General features: G+C 38.6%; 1 protein-coding gene across 1 annotated transcript in view; it reads left to right on the forward strand.

Moving 5' to 3' along the window:
• Window positions 1-15707, forward strand: part of PARD3B (par-3 family cell polarity regulator beta) — a 5075916-nt gene that overhangs the window by 2796110 nt on the left and 2264099 nt on the right. The gene's annotated exons all lie outside the window — the stretch shown is intronic.

Below are 15707 nucleotides of genomic sequence, written 5' to 3' on the forward strand. Positions count from 1 at the left end.
AAATGTAATGAAAATATATGCATTGTACTTTTTTAAAACATGGCTGTGGTACAATAGCATAAGCTATAATATTTTGTATTGCAGAAATTTATTTTGTTTGGCAGTATCAATGAAACAGTAAATGTAAGATGTCATTTTAATCTAACTAGTAATGTTTTTTATGTGTAAACAGAAGGGAACAGTGCAAAACTACAAGCAGTACTGCTTTTTATTATAACTGTAGCATAAAGTGCACATTGTCAGTTTTCATTCCTTTGAATGCTGCTTTTGGCTGAAATTGTTTTTAAGTTTTTTTGCATATTTAATTTTGAGGTATTGTGCACTTTCTTTTTAGTTGTTTTGATTTTGGCTGATGGAAATAGTGCTTATTTCTACTGACTTTTTTTTATTTCAGTTTTTTATTTCTCTCTGTGTTCATAAGTAAAAAAGTATTTGTCCTATTTCTTCACAAAAAATGGTTCATCACATACAAGGTTAAAATATATAAATATGCATCAGCAAGTAAATAAGGCACATTAGCATGATAGATTCATATCCCAGCATACCCCCACCTCTGGAACAAATGCCAACTACATGTCACGCAAAGGAGCACCTTTATTACCTTCAGGGTAAAACTAGATAAGAGAAATGAGCAGCTTCAGGTTCTACCCAGGTTTGTCTTGCACTGCCCTCCTTGAGGTTTTGTGGGGCTTTCCTATATGGGTTATTGTGTGGGATTGTAATGGTCTGCAGTACTGACTACCTAGATGTTACTGTGATGACTGATGTTAACAGATGTGTTTCTGGAAGTGAACATTTAAATGTTGCTGTCCATTATTATTACTACTTCAGATGTAGTGACCCAAGCCTGGTTTTGTTTTCTCTATATTCATTATTGATTCATAGCCTATGCAGTGCCACTAGCAGGCTGTCTCATTTAAAGTGGCTGCTTTTTTTTTTTTTATAATTTTACTTTGAAATTAAGATTAATCATAAAGCTGGTTAGTGTTAGGCCATTCACAGTCTGGAAGTCAGGTTGAAACCCATAATGAACCATCGATTCTTTTCTGGAGTTGATCAGAAATTGAAATTTGAAGTACAAGGTTACAGAAGAACTCCAAAACAAGCAAAGGTATATGTAAAGTATACCACTAAAATGTTTATACTTTTTAATAGCACGGATTCATGTGTCTACTTAGAGCAAAAATGAATTTACCAGAAATACTTGTTACGTACTCTTTCGCAGGATATTTTTAACGGCTCAGCTTATTGAGTGTAGGCAGATAATTCAAAAATTCTGTATAACATTCTAATTCATGTTTTTGTCTGTTTTAGTCTTTAGTAAACATAGTTACTAATGACATGATCGCTTGTAGTCCTGGTAAGGGAAGGAAGCTATCAAGCCTGTAGTTATCTTTTCAGTTAACATCGGTGGCCACTGCTGCAACTATCATCATCTGTTACAGTTTCTATTTTGTGCTCCTTCACACCCTTATAACTGTTTTCCCTAAGGTCTGAGTTTCCCATCCATTAGGTGAAGACGAGTTTGGTACGGTACATTCACATGAGTTTAGTACATTCATATGTCTGTTTTATGTCTCTCTTCCATGGCCAGTTCCGTATCTTGACCTCTTTACCGCATTTCCTTATAGATTCTTTGTGCACTCCGTTCCCAGTCCCTGCTATTTTTGTCTTTGTTTTGGGCTTTTTTAGTATACACACAGCATCCCAGATTAGGTTTCATCTGTGTTTAGTGTAATGAAATACTAACTTATGGATTCTACACTTAGAACTGTGCACACAAGTAGTTCTTTGCCTTTGCCACCACCCTGGAGTGCTGATTTATTTTTAGTGTGATTATTGCTTTTAGGCTGTTTTAATCTCACACCTGAAGCAGTCTTTCTGCAGCTCATTTTAGTGAAGTATATGATCATACATCAAAGCAGTAACATCCAGCCACTGTTTCTGTGATTATTATCTAAGACTGGCCAGGTCTTTATGGAATCCATGCTTCTCTCTGAATTGATAATTCTCACCTTTGTCTTTAGCCTGGCATAATTCTGTTGTCCATGTTATTGATAAGGTCAAATGTCAAGACATCAAATATCATAGGATACAACACTGTCAAGTTAAATGATTCACTTTCAGTCTTTCAACACACTGAAAGAAGAATTTTCCATTCATTTTCTCTAGGACTGTTACCAGTCAGTAGGTTCATAGATAGCTTTGTGAGCTCTGTTTATATATTGTATCCATGCAAGCCATCATCTGTCTTGAATATTAGCCTTGTATTGAATGCAGCTTTCTTTCATGGCACTAATGCTTCTGTAGCTATCTGTTTTTATCTGGTTTGGCTGGTTACTTTATCTAGTTGCATGGTTAATGTTATCCTGAAACGAATTGCTTGAGGTCACATGTCTTCTGCATCAATCCTTGCTAACAATATTGGATTGTATGCCAGTGTAATAATAAGCTACAAATGATATTCAATCTACAGAACTCAGTTTGATTTATACTGGGGTGGGTTAGCTGGCACTTATCAAGAGGTACATCTGAAGTGAGTATTCAATTAACTTAGTACAATTAAGCTCCTTTTATTCTTAAACAGCATGTATAAACAAAATAATTTGCTTAAATATGTATACATTTATATACATAGAATGCTCCCCACAAGTTAATTACTGAACATCTGATTGTTTTTATTTACAAGTTACTGATTTAGACCAAATAATCTTTTTTCAGTCATGACCAGTTGCAAAATAAGAAAACAAAATGTCAGCAAGAACACTAATAACATTAATTATAATAGTTCTAGTCACCATTTCCTAGAGAAACATGCCTGTCAACAAATGCTGATGACAGGAATCATCCTAACTGTATTAATTGTAGATCATTGTGCTTGTATGTATCTTTAAGAAGCTATCCAAGGCTTGCACAAGTGTATGAATACTGAGCACGTGCGAACCTGACTGCCATTTTGTAGTAAGCGGTTGAAATATAAGCATGTATGTATGTAAGGTCTATCTGTTAATCAGTTTGTTTATATTTTATGATGCTGCTCTCCATCCTGATGTTTTTCTATATATTAAAGGGTCTAAACAAAATGTCCCGCTTGCTTGTCATCTATGTTAGAGAGGGACGAGTGACATCATGTCAGTAGAGGCATGTCTAAAAAGGACATTGGGCCAGAATGGAAGCCAGATTCTTCAGTTTAAGTCTGAGAGGCACTCGATTGGTATTGGAGGAATATAGACTAGTGAATCATCCCTACTTGCATGTACAATTTGCAAAACAGGTCAGAAACGCATTTTACATATTAAAACTTGCTCAAATTATTTCTTATTCACCAAATATGAAAGAGGCATACAGAATGCTCTAAATGATATTCGAATAAACCGATATGTCCGATATTGATGAAAATGTTACAATTACTATGGAAAATATTTGAAATAAAGTCCAAATTGCATAAAATGAATAAAATAAGGGGAAATGACCGCGTTTTTGTTAAGCACTTATTTTTCGTATTAATTAAAGATATCCGAGTTATCAGAAGTGTATGAACTGTTCGCATGTTAGTGCAGTATTGCAATAAAGTTATTTCACAAGATACAGCCATTTCAGAGCATATTTCATAAAGCAAAGTATTTCAGAGAGTTTATTGTGCGTTTCATTGTTGTTACAGGCGCACACAACAAGCTTGTTCATATGTAATTACAAGGGCCATATTTTCAATGTGTTTGTGCATACTTTGTGGGCATGGCAGATGGATTTCGAAAACCCAGTGCACTTGTGTTTGACAATATTATTGCAGAGAACTGGAGAGTGTTTGAGCAAGAGTATGACATTTTCATACAAGCTGCATTTTCTGATAAAGATGACCACATTTATTCTCCTTAATTTAGCTGGGTCAGAAGTCATTGAAAGAGAACATTCATTTGTGTATGCACCTGCTATCTTTGCAGGAGAGGGGGAAAACTGTCACATTGTTGTACATGCTGAGTCAAGGGAGGACTCTGGGTGCTTAAAACATAAATTTAGAGAAATGTGTAACCCCCAGGCAAATGTTAAAATGGAAAGGCACTTATTTTATACAAGGGATCAAAAACCTGGTGAAACTTTTGCAGCATATATAACTCATTTGAGAAACAAAGCTAAAACATGCAGATTTGGTGATTTAAGCGATGAGTTCATAAAAAACAGACTTGTGTGTGGTATTAAGGATGATGCTGTGAGAAAGATTTTGCTTTGTGACAGTGATTTATAAGGCCATTGAGATTTGTCAGATATACGAGCTTACAGAAAAGCACAGAAATATGCTTACAAATGCGAGATGCATGCTTCCAGTAACTTCTAGAGCTCATGTTGATAATATGCAGCACATGATTAGAAGAAACAAGCCCAAGCACATGGCAGCAACTGTAGCCCCTGCAGCACTCACTGGTAAACCCAGAGCTTTACAGCAAATTCTAGAGTTCACACAGTTTAAGTGAAACATAAGAGTGAGTCATCAAAGAGGCATAAGGGTGAGGGTGCGTGTTTACCCAGTTTCATTGCCAGCTGTTGGAATTGTGGTGAAAATCATGAATGTAAAAGGGAAAAATGTTTAGCTTTTGGTCAGCAATGCCACAATTGCAATAAATGATATAATTTCAAGAGGTGTTGTAAGTCAAAAGGCCCACATTCTTTTATTAAAAGGGAACATTTTAAGAAACAAGTTGATCAAGTAGAAAGCTGCAACCCTACTCGTTATGTTGATGGTGTGTCAGTGCTTAATGAAACAATCAATGCAGTAGATTTAAGGGCAAAGAAAGAAGTAGTTTGTACTGTTTGGATAAGTGGCAAACCTATAGAGCTCAAAGTTGATACAGGTTCTAAGTGCAATGTTATGTCACCAGCAGCATTTGATAGTGTGTGTCATTGTGAAAGGCTTGATTTGGCATAGTGTCCGAAGCTTGTTGCTTATGGTGGTGAAGAAATTCAGACCGAAGGCTTAGTAGTGCTTTCATGTTACTCTGCCGGCAGAAGCTACTACTTGTTGTTTTATGTGGTCAAGAGGCAAATCCAGTCATTATTTAGGTCTCAGAGACAGTCTGAAAATGGTGCACGAACCAAAAAGAAAAGAAAACTGAAGATCACAGCCGAAGAATCCACTTAAAACACCAGTTTAATAAACTGGCGTTTTAAGTGGATTCTTCGTCTGTGGTCTACAGTCTGAAAATGGGACTGCTTTCATTTAATAAGGATGATCATCATGTTAATTACAAGACCAATACTCTAATTTCGCCCAGTATATTTTTTCTACCTATGCTGATCTTTTTGAAGACAAACTAGGAAAACTTCTAGTTGTGTACTCCATGAAGTTAGACCCAGATGTCAGTCCAGTTATCAGGCCAGCTCGAAAAGTTCCAATAGCTGTGCATGACAAAGTCAAAGCTGAGTTAGACAAAGTGGTGCAGCAAGGTGTGATTTGTCGAGCTGGTTCATCTGTTCCAATTGAGTGGGTATCTTCCATGGTGGTAGCTCATAAGAAAAGCTCAAATGACATCAGAATATGTACTGATCCACGAGATTTGACCAAAGCATTAAAAAGATCTCATCATTCAATGTGCATAGTAGAAGATGTCACAGCTCTGATGCCAAATGCCACTGTTTTTTCTGTCTTAGATGAAAAGAGTTCATTTTAACAAATTTTGCTTGACAAAAAATCCTCATTGCTAACTACTTTCAGTACTCCATTTGGAAGTTAGTTTTTTGAGAATGCCATTTGGAATAAATTATGCAAGTGAAGTCTTTCAATGTGCAATGGAGCAACTTTTTTCTGGATATCCTTGTACTATTATGGTAGACAACATACTAGTAGGAGGTAATGGTGAAGCTGAGCAGGACAGAAACCTCAAAAAAGTTCTGGAAGGAGCATGTCAAGTGAATCTTAAGCTCACTCCACAGAAATGCAAATTCACGCTACAAGAGGTTGCTTATGTTGGTCATTTATTTGCTAGTTCAGGTCTACGACCAGACCCTTCTAAGCAAACAGCCATTCTCAAGTTGCCAGCTCCAGACAATGTTCAAGCCCTACAACGTTTTCTTGGCATGGTTACCTATCTAGGCAGGTTCATTCCAGACTTGAGACAATTTTCAGCACCGCTTAGAGAGCTGACACATAAAGATGTATCATGAATTTGGTTAGAGTGCCACCAAAGAGCATTTGATGTCCTGAAACAGAGAATTGCCAGTCCACCAACTCTCAGATAATATGATATTCACAAGCCAGTCATTCTTTTATGTGATGCTTTGAGATTTGGTCTAGTTGCAATCATTCTACAAGGAGGTCAACCTATTGCCTATGCATCGAGAACTCTTAACCAAACTGAGATGCAGTATGCTCAGATTGAGAAAGAGCTTTTGGCAGTTGTTTGTATGCTCAAAGTTCCATCATTATGTTTATGGTAGACCTATCCAGATCGAAACAGACCACAACCCCTAGTCACTATTTTGAGAAAGCCTCTCCATTTGGCTCCAAACAAATTGCAGCATATGATGCTGAGATTGCAAAAGTATAATTTCAGTCTTGTCTACAAGAAAGGCAGGCTTTGTCTTGCCGATACATTATCCATATCACCCAGAAACACCAATGAACAGCATGAGAACGAGAACCTTGATTTTGAAATCATGGAAGCAAGACGTTTTTCTTCCACATGTCATGATGAACTGAGAGATCACACAGCCACAGATCCAGTTTTACAAAGGCTCAACCACTTTATCAATCAAAGATGGTCATCAAAGCAGTCTAGTTCATCTCAAGAAGTGCAGCCTTATTTTCCATACATAGATGAAATTTTATCTGACAATGGTATCATTATGAAAGGTCAGAAAGTAATTGTTCCAAAGTCCTTGCAAGAAGAATACATTGCTATCTTGCATCATGGTCACCCAGGAACCAACTCTACCAAAAGAAGGGCGAGAGGGCTAGTATTTTGGCCTTCTTTGTCAAAAGACATTGAGAGAGTACTTTCATCTTGTTCTGTGTACAAAGCCACATCAGCAGAAGGATCCACTTCAGCTAAACCAGATTTCTGAACTACCTTGGTTGACAGTAGTCACTGGTATTTTCGAGTGGAATGGTCAACATTATTTGGTGTTTGCAAACTCTTACTCCAATTGAGATTGACTGACTCCTAACCTAGCATCTGGTACTGTCATTACTAAGATGAAGCATGATTTTGCAGTCCATGGTAGTCCACACAAAGTTATTTCAGACAGTGGCACACAGCTTACAAGCTAACAGTCCAAAAGATTTGCTGAAGAGTGGGACTTGACTCATGTCATGAGTAGCCCAGAGTATCTGCAGCCAAATGGTTTGGCAGAATGTGCAGTTCAAAGAGCAGAACAGTTACTAGAGAAATCAAAATGAGACAATGGTAATGTTTTCCTGAATCTCTTGAAATATTCCTTGTGATAAACATCTTGGTTCACCTGCCCGTAGACTTCTGTCGAGACAATCAGAACCACATTACCAATCAGTAGTCAGTTGTAGGTTCCATGTGGTAAGAACAACAGGTCAGTGAAAACCAATCTGTTGAAGCTTTTAACCCAGAAGTCCTCCTATGATAAGACCAGCAAACTGCTCAATCCATTATGAGCAGTTGAAGTGGTGAGGATTCAAACATCCAAAGGTTATGATTGGATTGGAGTCGTAAAGAATATTTGCCCAGAGCTGAGATTGTACATTGTGGAAACACAAGGAGCAGAGTTTAGGCAGAATTGGAAACATTTGATGCCGGTGGCCGAGAGCCTATACCACAGCACATTGCCTATGAGAAAGACTCTATCTCAAAGTGAGTTGTCTAGTTTTCCAGTTCCAGAGAATATTCTCATTCCTGTGGTGAATAAAGAAGTTCCTGATAAGAGTTATTCACCAAAGACTGTTCCTGTTGCTAAATTCAGACCAGATTGTTGTGTTACCAGACCATGTAATAGATGCAATGAACTGATTAACAGACAGACCTTACATACATACATGCTTACATTTCAACAGCTTACTACAAAATGGCAGTCAGGCTCACATGTGCTCAGTACTTGTACATTTGTTCAAGCCCTTGAATAGCTTCTTAAAAGTACATACACACAGATTAATCTACATCCTCCCTCTGAAAAACATTGACCTTAGTAAAAACAACATTGGAGTTACACATGCATTACTACAGACATTAGAAACACAATGTTCATGTCCGAGAGAGACAGCCAGCAGGGTTTGGTGCTCATCCTAGTGTTTTTCAAAAGTTGTGTGTGCTTTTCTTCATTTATTATTTATTGAAGGGGTTGTTGATTCTTTTAACTGTGCCATCCTTGTCTTAGTATTTCTCTCTCTACTTTCTGAATATTACAGTTGTAGTTGGTGACTTCCCACCATTTTCCCTCTTCCCTTTTGATTTCTATACATAGTTAAAAATATATTAAAAATGGTATTTTGTTATATATTGCTAGTGTTGGAAGTGAATGTTTGGAGACTTTTGTAGATTTTTTTTTTGGTTAGGACTTGGGTTTGCTTACTTTTCAGCAGAGAATGCCCAGCAACATTCCTGGGTTCAAAAAGTGCTTGACATGTGGAAGATTCCAGCCCAAGACCTGCATGTCAAGTCTGTATATAACTTGGAGCTGTCTCACTTGGAAGAGGCTTGAGAACTGTGCTCTTGCTTCTGACCTTGTGCCCTTTCAGATTTTGGTCCGAATTTATTCTGAATGCCTTTCTCCAAGCAATCACAGGAGACCTGGCCTCTATCTGTCCCCCTCAGCATAGGACACCATTGGACAAGCCATCAGATAAACAAAGCAGGAAGAAGTATAAGGATAGGCACAAGGAATGTGAAGGTGCTAAGGAGTCACACAAAAGATGTTTGGATCCTACAGGACTTCCTGGCTTGACTCCGAAGGTTGCACAATTCTTAGGAACTGACTGTTCCACCTTTGACTCAGGGCTTGGGTCCAGCCACCGACCATGTCCTATGCTGTGAAATGGAATTTTTCACCATAACTGTTCCCTCCACATATCTGATCTGCAAACCTCACACTGGAGAGGCATGGTCATCAGAGTTCTAGGCTATCTTCAGAGGCATCTTTGTTTATATCAGTGTGTTCCTTGAGGAGACTGACAGAAACAGATATTGATAGGATAATGAAGAGCTTCCTTATGACTGACATTCAGGTAAGGGCATTTTAAAAGTCCCCTTTTCCATGACTTGTTCTTTCCATCCCTCTTTTTGTTTTATCTCCATCTGACCTTTGGATTATGCAACATTAGACTTAGGTACCTTCAGAGTGGTCCCCCCCCACCGAAGCTAACAGTGTGGATGTCTTTGACTCCAACATTGTCTTCCTCATTCAACTCTGATATCTGATCTTGAGGGGTCCTGGAGCCAGTAAGTTGGCACTGGGGGTGAGTGCCAACTCTGAGGCCCATTGGAGCTTCATTACCTCTCTGGGTCTTGGCCCTTGACAGCTTAAATTCAGTGTTGGCGTCTCATCTGAGTAACACTCCCTCATGGGAGAAGCTTTAAGGATCTGTGGACACCCATATGTCTTCTTCAAGGTTGGCTATGACTTTCATGGCTTTTGAAAGATTCTATCCCATTTAGAAGGGGGTGCCTGCTCCCACATTGATCCACCCTTGCTGCTTCAAGATCTTTGTTTCCCCTTCATTTTCTGTCCTTGGGGACAGTAAGACCTAACTGGGCATTGGCAATGGCAAGCTTCTGGTCTCTCTCTGGATAGGCTTGTTGTGGAATAACATGGGAAACATCTGTGCAAAAGGTATTTGGACTCACCACAAAAGTCCCTTGCTGAAGATACTGACCTCCAATGAGGAGAAATGGTCTCCATGATCTCCCTTGGGAGACATCTCCTTTAGAAATCGCCTTGAATTGCTCAGACAGAAGGGAAGTTGGTCCAGTGACGCCCCTTCCCAAGCGGAGTCAGTGTGCCTTGAGGCCTTTGAGTCTGGCCCATCTAAATCCAGGGTGGTTCCCCCACAGAAGATTTAGTCAACTTTCTGTCCTAGCAGACTTGGAAGAAGCTGGACGTGGTGGAAAAGATTTCCCTGTAAGCCTAAATTTTAGTTTCTTCCAGAAACAGGGCACACTGAAGTAAGTGGCCCCTGTGATTGCTATTATGGTGGTAGTGGCAGCCATTAGCAAGGAACGCTCCTCTAAGTGTCCCTTGAACAGAGGTTATGGGGCACTGGACATATTTAGGAAGCTGAGTGTATGCTTCACAGACATTTGGTGTATGTGTGCTGAACTGCATGGCCCACCTGACTCTTTTGTAGAGGGATTTGACTAAATATATCTCCAAGTCCATTCTCTGTTGCCAAGACAGTGGACTCCAAGCAAATGATGTAATCACAGTTGGCTTCCATACAATTTTCAGTATGTCCATGTTCTTATTGAGCAATGCAGCAGATGGCATGTCAAGAGCAGCAGGTACCAGCATTGCCATCCACTGCCATGCTGGATTGCATTTGTAGGGCTTTGTGAAGAACTTTTAGGACATACTTCCTGAAGACCTTTTTTGGTGGGTCCACCCTTTTTGGACCCAAGAGTAAGGATGCACTTTCCAGGTGTGAAAAAGAAGGAAAAAGTCTCATGCCTTTTGGAATCTTTTTGTCCAGCATGCAAAGGGCTTTTCCCCATAACAGAAGATGGAACTTCCTGGGGTTCCTTAAGTTCCAGTGTGGTGTGGTTTCCTGTGGTGCTTGTACTAACCAAAGAGAGTAATGATCCTTTAGACCCTGCTTTGTGTTGACCAATTTTAGTTTTGAACCATAATTATAAGGTGTTTGTATTAGCTGAGTAAATGACTTCGGTGTTTTCAAAACGAATAAATATGTATCACTGTGGTTTTGTGGAGAGAAGGCAAATATTTGACAGCATTTATTACAGCAGTGATGATCCGGAGGGTAGCAGAGTATAAGAAGTCATCACTATTGTTGGTGGATCCTTAAGCAGGAGAAGCATTCAGTAAAGTCAAATGGTATTGTCTAAGTAGAGCATTGGTAATATTTGCATTCAGTGATAAAATAATGGGGTTAATTAGGAAACTATATGAAGAGTCAGAGTCAATAATTAAGGTGGGAGGGTTCCTTTCTGAAAAGCTTGGTTTTAACAGAAGAACCAGGCAGGGGTGTTTACTTTGTCCTTTGTTGTTTGATTGATACTTAAAGCCATCACATAGTAAGGAATTCACAAATTCAAAGACATAACTGACATGGTAATGAAAAATTAGTGATATTTGTAGATGATATTTTGGTTCCCTATTACAAGAGCAAATGTCCATTTAAGTGAATCCGCAAATGTCAACACATATTGCACGAACTGGCATTACAGCAAACGTCCAAAACCGCAAAGGTAAGTGTGTGGTAGTTACGGACCTTAGGGTTAGGTTGCGGGTTAAGGTAAGCGTATAGATAGTTTATGTATGTAAGATTTAGTGTAGGGTTAGGGGTAGGGTTTTGGTAAATGTATGTATGTGGATTATTTATTTTGTTTGTGTATATTTTTGTAGGGGAAGTGTGTGGTAGTTACGGACCTTAGGATTAGGGAGAGGTTAAGGATAGTACATAGATGGTTGTGTATGTGGAGTTTAGTGTAGGGTTAGAAGTAGGGTTTTGGTGCTTTACTTTAGGGTAGACGTAAGGTTTAGTTAGGGTATGTATGTGGTTTATTTATTTTGTTTGGGTTGGTAGTATGTAGCAGGTGGTGGGGTTGGCCAACTATGACAGTTCGAGATTTTAAATTTCGTGGTTTAGTGCTTTCAGTATTCTCGTGGTTCGCGCAATTAGTGTCATTGTTTTGGTATTCGCTCAAAAGGAGTTTTGCTCCGGTAATATAGACCCGATATTTTGTACTCGATAAATCCAGAAAAGGATATTCCAGTGTTATGGTACATTTTAAGGTACTTTGCATGTTTTTTCATAATAAAAAATGAATTAAGATTAAGGCTGTAGCAGTAAGCTATGTTCCTTCCCTTTAATTGGTTTAACAGTACCCATATTTATGGGGACACGATAAGATGAAGTATTTAGGTGTATGGATTAAAAAATATTCTATTATGGCAGCTAAGGATAGGTGGGAAGTGTATAAACATAAGATAATACAAAACTGAGAATTTAAAACTTTTGATTATGGATAGTAAGGTACAACTGGTGAAAATATTTGTGGTCCCTTTAGTATTTATATAGATCAGGCATATTTTTATTAGCTTGAGAAGTTGTGGTCCATAGTTAAAGAATTGAAGGAATTTATTTGGGAGAGAAAGAGGGCAGGAGTTAAGTGGGATAAGTTGTTTCTCCCAATAAAACATGGTAGTTTAGGATTACCAGATTTGAAGGTGGACGGGCGAGTTCACAAAATGGAGTAGGATTTTGGATGCAGGCCCTTGAGGAGATTAATAACCATATTAATTAATAACTATCATATCATATTTATAAAGTATCAAAGTATTTTAAAAACAAAGCTGTCACCTGCCAGGTCAGTTTAAAACAGGCGAGCATCGTGGGTTCTTGTTCAAGGAGCTTTATTGTATACAAACACATCATAAATGAAGTTAAATAACTTTAACTTATAAACAAACTAGCTATCATTTACGTAGATGTTAACACTCTGGCTGCGCCTTCAAAGTGGCACCGAAGCTAACACGTGCTTGATATTTATATGCACACACACATTTTGGAAATGCTTCTTAAAGGTATAACACACCTGCTATTCTACATCCTCCCTCTTTGAGAAAATCAGTTAGGCATTGTCACTGATATTAATGAATATGCAATTTATATAGAAATGATTTTCATCATTCAGTTATGCAAAGCTAGGTACATGCAAACAACTTATGTCCAAGTTGCTGTGTATTTCACACTAGGCTTTGACATGCGACCATATCATGTGACATAAAATTTGGGATCTGGTTTAGCAACTAGGATCGTCTCTGCTGAATGTTCAGTCTTAGGAACACTGGAATCATCTGCTGGAACAGTATCAGGAATGAAGACACGTTCTCAAACAGGAATATCATCTCTATCACAGGTATGATGCTGTGATATTGGTTCTGCTACAGGAAGAAGATGTCTGCAATTTCTCCTGTACTCCACACCCTCAGATTTAACAAAATAGGATCTTGGCTTTGCACAAATACTCGTTACTTGACCAATCCGGTCAAAACTTTTCGCTGTTTGTATCCTAAGTGGGCAAAGAAATCTGCTCACCTTGTCATAGCTAGACTTTTGGAAAGAACAGTTTCTAGATAACTGGGCTTTGATTGCTTGGTTGTTCTTAGCTTTAGGCCTCAATAAACTAGAATTGATAGGCAGTGTTGTTCTTGTTGGCCTAGATAGAAGTCTCTGAGTAGGTGAGCCCAGTATGTCATAATGGGGTATGTTTCTGAGATCAATAAGTTCAAAAAAAGTTGGTATTATCACACTTAGACTTCTGAAGCAATTGCTTTGCACTCTGTACTGCACATTCAGCAAGTCCATTTGGTTGTGGATGCTCTGGAGTGCTATTAACATGTACAAAGTCCCATTATCTTGCAAATTTCTGAAATAATTGACTGGTGAGTTGTGTACCATTGTCAGAGATTAATTTCTGTGGACTGCCATGGGCTGAGAAATGGTGTTTCAACTTGGTAATGACTGTAGTAGAAGTGATATTAGGTAGTAGATCGATCTCGAACCAATTTAAATAAGAGTCTACCAGTAGTAAGTAATGTTGATTGTTCCACTTGAATATGTCAATAGCTGCAAGATAGATCAGGAATTTGACTTAGCTGAAGTGGCTGTCTTTGCAAATGCGCTTTAGTACTATTACACACTGAACAGGAAGAAAGTACTCTATCAATGTCTTTCACTAGAGAAGTCCAAAATACTAGCCCTCTCGCCCTTCTCTTTGTAGATTCGGAACCCAGGTAACCACGAAGCAAACTCTGGATATATTGTCATTCTGAGGAAGCAGGAACAATGATTTTAGGACCTTTGAAAATAATGCCATCTTCCATCAACAACATCTCAACATTGAAAGGAAAGTAAGATTGCACTTCTGGTGGTACACTAGATTGCTTTGACTGCCATCCAACACTGCTTTAGTGATTGAGCTTCTGCGAAACTGGATCATTCATTGTATGATCTCTCAGCTCTTCAAATCTTGTGGTAGAAAAATTATGCACTTTCATGATATCAAAGTCAAAATTCTCTGCGTCAGGCTGTTCCGTTATATTTCTGGATGATCTGGATAAGGTATCAGCCAGATAAAGAAGTTTGCCATTCATATAGATCATTTTGAAGTTGTACATTTGCAATTTAAGCATCATTCTTTGTAATCTCACTGGAACTGAATGCATGGCCTTCTTTAAAATAGTAACAAAAGGTTGATGATCAGTTTCAATCTGGATTTCTCGACCATAGATATAATCATGAAACTTGGAACATGCAAACACTATTGTCAAAAGTTTTTTCTCAATTTGACCATATTGCATCTCAATCTGAGTAAGTTTGCTAGATGTGTAGGCTACTGGCCTGCCTTCTTGAAGAATAACTGCACCTAAACCAAATTTTGAAGCATTGTAGGAAAGAGTTACTGGTTTGTTGACATCATAGTAGCTTAATGTTGGTGGGGTAGCAATTTTCTGCTTAAGAACTTCAAATGCTGTCTGATGCTGGTCTAGCCATGACAAGTAACATTTTTACGTGTGAGCTCTCTCAAAGGTGCTGTAAACTCACCGAAGTCTGGTATAAACTTGCCTAAGTAATTGACCATACCAAGAAAACATTGTAGAGCTTGCACATTATCTGGTGCTGGCATTTCAAGAATGGCTGCTTGCTTGGATGGGTCTGGTCTCAAGCCAATACTTGTAAACAAATGGCCTACATATGTAACTTCTGGTAGTCTGAATTTACACTTCAGAGGATTAAGCTTTAAGTTTACTTCATGTGCTCTGTGTAGAACCCTCTTAAGATTTCTGTTTTGTTCTGCCTCACCATTGCCTCCGACCAATATATCACCTACTGTTCCATTGCGCACTGAAAGACTTGACTTGCAGAATTTATTCCAAATGGCATCCAGAAGAATCTATATCTTCCAAATGGAGTACTGAATGTAGTCAGTAATGAAGATTTGCAGTCAAACATCACTTGCCAAAATGAACTCTCTGCTTCATAGACAGAAAAAAAAACAGTGGCATTCGGTATCAGGGCTGCAACCTCTTTGTACACATGGGATGATGCAGTCTCTTCAATGGTGTGTTCAAATCTCTTGGGTCAGTACAAATTCTGATTTCATCTGAGCCGGTCTTATGAGCTGCTACCATGGACAACACCCATTCAGTAGGTTCTGTAACTGGACAAATCACACATTGCTGCACCATTTTATCCAGCTGAAGTTTGACTTTATGTTGCATAGCTATCGGACCTCTTCTTGCTGGTCTGACCACTGGACTAATTTCATGGAATACACAACTGGATGTTTGCCCAACTTGTGAACAAAAACATCAGAAAAAATAGTGTTAGTGAAGCTGGACCTAGGACACATGGTTATCTGATGAACATCTTTGGTAAAAGAAAGCACACTCATTTTCAAACTGTCTCTGAAACCCAGTAATAACTGCACAGGTCTTTGAACCACATAGAACAATAGGCTAAAAAAGTTCTTGGCCACATAGTATGAAAACACTCCTGAGCCTCCGGTTTG

The sequence above is a fragment of the Protopterus annectens genome, chromosome 6.part1 (assembly GCF_019279795.1).
Source record: "Protopterus annectens isolate FY-2018-M chromosome 6.part1, PAN1.0, whole genome shotgun sequence".
Taxonomy (NCBI): domain Eukaryota; kingdom Metazoa; phylum Chordata; order Ceratodontiformes; family Protopteridae; genus Protopterus; species Protopterus annectens.